At 33.3% G+C, this 8,657-nt stretch overlaps 1 protein-coding gene across 1 annotated transcript in view; it reads left to right on the plus strand.

The window, feature by feature from the left end:
• Positions 1-3,298, plus strand: part of LOC117334723 (opioid-binding protein/cell adhesion molecule homolog) — a 115,671-nt gene extending 112,373 nt beyond the window's left edge. The window contains exon 8 of the mRNA XM_033894515.1: positions 514-3,298. The gene's annotated coding sequence lies outside the window, so the exon portion shown is untranslated. The remainder of the gene's footprint in view (positions 1-513) is intronic.
• Positions 3,299-8,657: the final 5,359 nt, after the last annotated feature.

Consider the following 8,657-nt stretch of genomic DNA (forward strand, 5'->3'; position numbering starts at 1 on the left):
CATAATATCTCCATAGCAACATATAGATTCCTCTGAAACGGAAGTCATAACCTATAATGGAAATACATGATATTAAAATAAGATAAATTTTATTCATTCCAACATCAATATCATAAATGATTACATTAATACAGACAAAATATACAGGGATAGAATCCAAAACAAGTTTTTAAAAAGACTTATATTAATCCATTTCCAAATATAATATATATATACGTAATTGAAAATGTACATAAATGCTTACTGCTAATGATATACGTTACATGTATATAATACGAATTACCATCTTGGATCATGTCAGAGCTACGAAATCAGAAATTATTATTGCCTACGTTGGACATTCAGATAAAAAGCTATTGTTTATTATTCTCGGTAGGTACATTTAGAGTACGTAAATACTTATATAATATTTCTGTAGGGCTTCCTCTTTCAGCGGAATTCGTTACCTAAACCCGAAAGTGACTACTGCAGTTTCTGAAGGACATTGAAGTATTTATCTCTTTTATTTTCTAGGTGCTCCTATTTCAGAATCTTCCGGGACACCTCTTACGTATTCTACGGCCATTCGGATAACGTGCTTGCTTGTGACACTAGTTCTCATTAACACCACGCCTCTTTAATACATTATATCATCGAGAGTTATCTACCCTTACGCCATTTTGTGCCATTGGTTGTCGTTGTATTATGACAACTCTTTCAACACTAATAAATTATCATTTCGAGACAGTGACGGCTCGAAGAACGAAATCAGACTACCGGATTGAGCTGTCATCTCAGTAGATATTCCTAACAGAGAAAGTGAAAGTAGGAATATATATTGGATAGCCATAGACTTCTGTAATCTAAATAAACAATGATGGACAGAAAATCAACAAGGAAAGCTGGAATAAGAAAGGATTGCATTTGAATTCGTTTCGTCGTGTGCTTCATTTTATGTAAGTTGGTGTCAGAAGAATCTAATTCCAGAGTCGGAAGGACTTATTTGACAAGGTGGAATAGAAAACGTGTACCTGTTATGGAATATGTATTCATCTTATACTAAAATCAACACTCATAAATTATCATTTCGAGTTAGTAAATGCTCGAAGAACGCAAATGGACTAAATGAGAAAATCGCTGCAGGAGTTTACAGACAAGGAAAGTAACGACTATGATTTGATAATTACACCACACCAATTTTAGGAAAGGAAAACGTGGTTGAACGGTTCTGATGGCGATTAACGCATAATGTAACTATGAATATCATTTCCTGTCGGGAAAGCTTGCATCATTCTACCGCAATGTGTGCCCAAAGGGAAACACCTTAATACTGGGTGTATAACTGTGTTGTTATCCGATACACTGATAGACCTTTTTTGTTTACCGATTTGTCTGTACCTTTTTATAAACAAACAAAACCCTGCACATTGACAGTGTGTTTCTGATGAGAATTCAATCTTTAATGTAAGTTTTGCGATACATCAATTATTGATTTGTTCTTTTAATAGTTTTTAAAATGGAAGAGAAAAAAATTGTCATCATTAATTTGCATAACTAAGAAAAATATAATCCTTTTTATTATATCTGAAACTTAAAAACCTGGACTCAATACGCGATTCATTAACCAGAAAGACTCTTTAATCTGAACAACGAGTTTAAGCTAACGAGTTTCCACTTTCGACATATTACCTTTTCATTTCAAAATGTTTTATTCAATCAAACATTTGAATTAAGCTACATACAATATTTCATAATAGAGATAGAATTTAGATATAAAAATGGATTGGACAACAGGCTAAGCCTATACAGGTCCTTTCCGAGACATATTAATATATTTGGATATGGATGAGCCTGAACGTCACGCTTCATCAACCTTACACATTAATGTGACATTTATTGAATCCTCTTTTATTCTTAGTATTCTGCATTCTGTTTAATTTTAATTTTTGATTTTTATTGTATTGTGAAGGATAATTTTGAAATCTAAATCTGGCCACTTCGACATATTTGAAACATCATCGGTGTCCTATATTTAGAAACAGTAGTTTGTTGATCACATGACATCACACAGATGTGACGTGACGACGTGCACTGTAACCCGGCTACGGCCATAGGGGCTTGGCAACAAAACACGATCCATACTTTGAATTTTATGACGCATTGTATATACCGTGGGGTGGAAATTTGTATCATGTCCCTGTGTCAACTGTGATACTCACCAAAACATCGTCAATGTTGAATGGTGTCAGTTAAATGGATTTCCTAATGCTAACTACAATATATACGGAAAGTGGGTTGTATTTCGGGTCTAAGATCTTCATTTAAATTTGTTGTTTAAAGTATAGAATTTCTCGCCTTTTAAGCAACGGTTTCTGTCCTTTATGTATCGTTTTGATTTGATTAAAAATATGTTTTAGAATGAAGAAAATTCTGTGTTACGGTAATTATCGAGAGCTCCATTATTTCATTAATCAAGATTATATAATAGCAATTTAGAGGTGAATTCATATATTGTATATAATGTAAGATGTTGTTGAATATTATGGCTTTTCGTTTCAATACATGTGGGAGTAACACGTGTCCTAACAGAAGGATATGTATGTATATATTGTGTACAGAGGGAGCGAGAGTGTTTGTATGATATATGCAAGTTTGTTGTTTGATTTGTGTGAAATTTTCATATTTAAAATTGTGAATTTCAGAATAAAATTCCAGAATAAAGAAAATATATTCCTTATTGTTGATACCGAATGCGCGTGAGAAACATGTGTGCGCGTGAAAAGTGTTGCTAAATATTGATTAGTTGAAAGTAAACAATGTTGATTTTTCTCATAAGTTCACTTCCAGTTTTTCTCGACATCACAATATACTATTCTCAAATATCATCGAATAAATGCTACCGTATTATTTGCGGTCTTCATCGCATTTGCGTATATACCACAAGTATATTAAATGTAAAGGATTCGCAAAGTTCAAAGCGCATCTACGACTATGAATGATTGAACATCTGCTTTTGTGTGATCGCTTCGTTAATAAGAAACTATTATCAACGTGTTTCATAAACATTAACAATCATTTATTCATTTTGTTTCTGTTTCCTCGTTGAGTAATTTAACAAATTCTTGAGTGTACAAAATGTATTTGTGAGAGTATTGAATGATATTGTTTGTTATTATGTATTAAAATATCATCAACATTGAAATAGCACCAAGAAGAAATCTCTATTTATTGTTTACAAAAGCAGTTTAAGAAGCGAAGAAGAAAACCCAAGGGAGGAAAAATAAAAAACAAAAATATGCATTTAAGCATCAAATGTCTATTCAAAAGATGAATCCTCGTCACCTATCCTCTCCACAGAGAAGACAGGATTTCGTCCTCGACACCCATCCTCTCTACAGAGAAGACATGATTTCGTCCTCGACACAAATCCTCTCTACAGAGAAGACAGGAATTCGTCCTCGACACCCATTTTCGTTATGGAGAAAAGACGTACAAACAATGTACATCTAGAAACTTGAAAATGGACATTTGATAGAATGGAAATTATAGCATACACTGTATATGTCTGTGTTATTGGCGGCGAGAGTCAGGGCACCTTGAACGTGTGGAACAGAGGGAACATTAAAATGTATAAAACAAATACTTATCAAGAGTACATACTTCGTACAGTAACTGTATTGGCATGTGACAGCTTGCTAGTTCAGTTGAAAAAATGGTGTTTTTTTGTATTTAATACATCATTATTTACCGTTAGGATAGAATACGTAAAACACGTCCTCGTGTACATGTGTGACTATCACGTTTTCGATACTGATGACAACAATCTACTACACATGCAATATTCCTTCACGTGAAATTCACGTGAAATTTTTCACGTGAATTTCACGTGAAAAGGGCAAAAAAGGGAAATTCACATGAAAAAATTCACGTGAATTTCACGTGAATTTGTTTCAGGTTAATTTCACGTGAAAAAAATATTCACGTGAAATTCACGTGAAGAAATATTGCCTGTGTACAGTTGTTGTATGTTGGTTATGACATACGAAACCTTAACTGTTTGGTATCAGCTGTTAATAAATTCTTTAAAATCTAGTCATACTCCAACCTACATGTTACATCCGGGTCGCTACATCCAGATAATTATATCAACGTAGAGCATGTTCAATTTATGTATTGCAATTCATCTCCTTAACTACCTTGATCAATTCTACATGTAGGTATACCTTTTGATCGTCCTATTTTGATATCTAAACTAAGCATATAGTTTCGTACTTGAACGTCTCGGCATTAACAGTTGCCTCGTTTTAAGGTTTATTAATAGCATATCCAGTGATATTTTACACCCCTCTTAATAGCTACTCTGGTAGTACCAGTAGTAACTTGACCAATCGTTAGTAGGTATCATGGCGAAATATGGGCATTGTATTTTGTTTAATTGCTTGTTAAATTTGGCAAAACATCCAAAAATGCACCATCAGCTCCTGCGGCTCACACATATTGCACAAATGGTGATTATGAATGATATCACACAACTATGGCTTATACGGAGCCATTTCAACCCCCAAAAATGCTTGCTCTTATTATACACTATAAATAACTCTGAACATAGTCAGAAGATTATTTTAGGAAAGAGTTCAACCGCAGGGTTTGAGATAGAATATGCAGATTTCTTAGAATAGTCCTGTACTGATATATCGTCCCTACTCCACAGTTTAATTAAATACTAGTCTCAGAAACATTCTACTTGTTGTGCTCAGATGTCTCAATAATAATAGGGGCCACATTTAAGGGCATTTTTATGAACTAAAATGCAGTCCTATATGCCATATTTGTGCAACATTATTCCCAGCCGCCATTAGCATTTCAAGGTCAAAACAGAATCAATTTTTATGTTTTTATTAATTAAAATCCTGTCAAACAAATGTCACTACTACCTGCTATAGACACTCGTGAGTATACGTGAGCCATATCAGATAACTGTGTTCTCCTGAAACTTGCATTTTACGCATGTTTTGCCTAAATTAGCAAGCAGCTAAGAAAACCACATGCCAACAGAAATATCCATAGTTAGTCATTACGTTTGTTCCATTGCCACAGAATAATGATTTATAGCCGTGTAAAATATCACTGGATTTGCTTCTTACATTAACCTTCAAATGAGCCGCGTTTGGTCAATAGATAAATGTAAACTTTATTTATTTTACAAAAATTGCAAAAAAAAAAGTTATATCTACTTATATTGATCAGCTTGTTGGTCCTAGATAGAAGCGTACGAAGTGTGGGAGGAAACTGGTGTCCCCGGAGAAAATCTCCCTCGTGGTTGGGCACGTGACCCCTATCCTTGTGGTATCGTTTTGTTAAAACACAAGAAGTTATCATAATAAAGAAGTAACGTCATTAAATGAAGTCTAGTGTTGTCATTGGGCATCTCGGCATCAAACTAGTAACTGCTTTTTACTCTCACCGAACCTTTCAAGTCATCATGAATGTTTGAAATCAACCAGTAAAGGGGAGTTAACTCTTATTGCCATTGTCGGAAAATAGGTATCCGCTGTATAGAGGTGCCCGTTGTATACAGGTGTCCGCTATATACAGGTGTCCACTCAAACAAGTTTTATTATGTGGAGAAGCTAGCTAAAATCGTTTAATATGTATATATTGATGAAATATTGATTCACCACAGTCATTAACACACGATGTATTATTATAATGGAAGGATGTAAAACCGGTTCTATAATATGTACGGAGATATTACTGTAGCTATGCTAGTACATGTATCTTATTGATTTACTGTACTGGTATTATACTGTTATTGTACTGGTATCATACTGGTATTATAATGTAACTATACTGGTGTTATACTGTAACTTTAAAGGTATTATACTGTAACTATACTGGTATTATACTGTGACTATACTGGTATTATACTGTAACTATACTGGTATTATACTGTAACTATACTGGTGTTATACTGTGACTGTAACTATACTGGTATTATACTGTAACTATACTGGTATTATACTGTAACTATACTGGTGTTATACTGTGACTGTAACTATACTGGTATTATACTGTAACTATACTGGTATTATACTGTAACTATACTGGTATTATACTGTAACTATACTGGTATTATGCTGTAACTATACTGGTATTATACTGTAACTATACTGGTATTATACTGTAACCATACTGGTTTTATACTGTAACTATACTGGTATCATACTGTAACTATACTGGTATTATACTGTAACTATACTGGTATTATACTGTGACTGTAACTATACTAGTATTATACTGTAGCTATACTGGTGTTATACTGTAACTATACTGGTTTTATACTGTAACTATACTGGTATTATACTGTAACTATACGGGTATTATACTGTAACTATACTGGTATAATACTGTAACTAAACTGGTATTATACTGTGACTGTAACTATACTGGTATTATACTGTAACTATACTGGTATTATACTGTAACTATACTGGTATTATACTGTAACTATAAAGGTATTATACTGTAACTATAAAGGTATTATACTGTAACTATACTGGTATTATACTGTAACTATACTGGTATTATACTGTAACCATACTGGTTTTATACTGTAACTATACTGGTATCATACTATAACTATACTGGTATTATACTGTAACTATACTGGTATTATACTGTGACTGTAACTATACTAGTATTATACTGTAGCTATACTGGTGTTATACTGTAACTATACTGGTATTATACTGTAACTATACTGGTATTAAACTGTAACTATACTAGTATTATACTGTAACTATACTGGTTTTATACTGTAACTATACTGGTATTATACTGTATCTATACTGGTATCATACTCTAGCTATACTGGTGTTATACTGTAACTATACTGGTATTATACTGTAACTATACTGGTATAATACTGTAACTATGCTGGTATTAAACTGTAACTATACTAGTATTATACTGTAACTATACTGGTTTTATACTGTAACTATACTGGTATTGTACTGTATCTATACTAGTATTATACTGTAGCTATACTGGTGTTATACTGTAACTATACTGGTTTTATACTGTAACCATACTGGTATCATACTGTAGCTATACTGATGTTATACTGTAACTATACTGGTATTGTACTGTATCTATACTGGTATTTTGCTGTAACTATACTTGTGTTATACTGTAGCAGAACTGGTTTACTGTTACCATACTACTATCATACGGTTTATATACTTGTATCATACTGTTTTGCTATTCTGGTATCATAATTTAACTATGCTAACACTACTATCTGTACAAACGATATGAAGTGGTAACCCTACTGAAAGCATACCGACATGAAGCTGTGCTAGAGCTGACAGAAATTATATTGGGTATGAATTTGTTTATACGATCTTGAGATTCCCCATCATGTTATAAGTATGCTTGATATATGACAAGAAATCATTTTGCAATAAAACATTCCACAATATAAATCTTACATTCTTTTGTATTTTTCTTCTCAGAAGAGAATTCCAAGCCTTCATTGTTGGGTATTTTTGTTTTTGTTTTAGTTAAAAAAAAAAAAAAAAAACGCATTGATTAATAAGGCCGACCAAAGGCCTTATTTCATTGTTATTATACGTGGAAAGAACTGATTCAACAAACAGCGAAATCTTACTATTCCGACACATAGATCCTTAATTTCACCGTCTATTTCAAAATACCGGTTATTGGTAAGAATTTGGATCTGCCTAGTTAAGTTAGATTCCCGAATTTCACTACAATTCTTAGAAACAACAATTCATTGATGGCTTGGCTACATGTAGGTGATCAACTATCAAACCTTCTTACTGTCGGGCTAAGTCATGTAGGTGATCAACTATCAAACCTTCTTACTGTCGGGCTAAGTCATTTCGGGGCTGCATTCGTATTGTGATCATATTTTTGATAATGAATAGGTTTTTTTTCTTTAGCAATCGTTATGCTCCTCAAAAACAGCTAGCAAGGTCTTTGTTGAATTTGGTTGCAAGTTTAACAATAGACTATTGGCCTACATACGTAACGAACTATGTCGGTAATGCCCTTTTTGTGACAAAAAATGTGAAGTATTTCATGATAATTTCCATATATCGGTGTTGTCTTAATCAATAGTCTGATGAGTTTGAAATAAAAGACACTGCGAGCTCTCCTATATCAGGTACATTACTCCCATATCAATGTACAACTTGAGGATTCCTACAAAGACCTAAGACCTTTGACCACAGTTATACGTGTACTTCCAGGCCGTTGTACTATAATGTAGGACACAGTTGTCGTGTTATAGGTCATTGGTACTGTAGTGATATCTGTGATATTCGCGATTTGTCCATTCTATATACTTGTAGGAAGGCGACTATTAATAAAAAAAAACTATCTTCGTAAATGTTGGTCATAATGTGAAATATAAATGTACTTTTTAGACTTCTTTAAAACCCAACGGGAAAAATTAAGTTGATTATTTTAGAGTTCCAGAATGTGATTTTTTCCATTTCTGTATAGAAGCATAAGGGGTACTTAAAATACGTGTACTTACGGAACATGCAATTGTACGGAAGCCGGTGGGGACCAATTTCTTAGCAGAAAATAACGAAACAGTAAAACTAACGCGTTATATCGCGAAACTAAATCGTTACTTTTGCAATATAACG

Source organism: Pecten maximus, chromosome 9, assembly GCF_902652985.1.
Source record: "Pecten maximus chromosome 9, xPecMax1.1, whole genome shotgun sequence".
Classification (NCBI taxonomy): domain Eukaryota; kingdom Metazoa; phylum Mollusca; class Bivalvia; order Pectinida; family Pectinidae; genus Pecten; species Pecten maximus.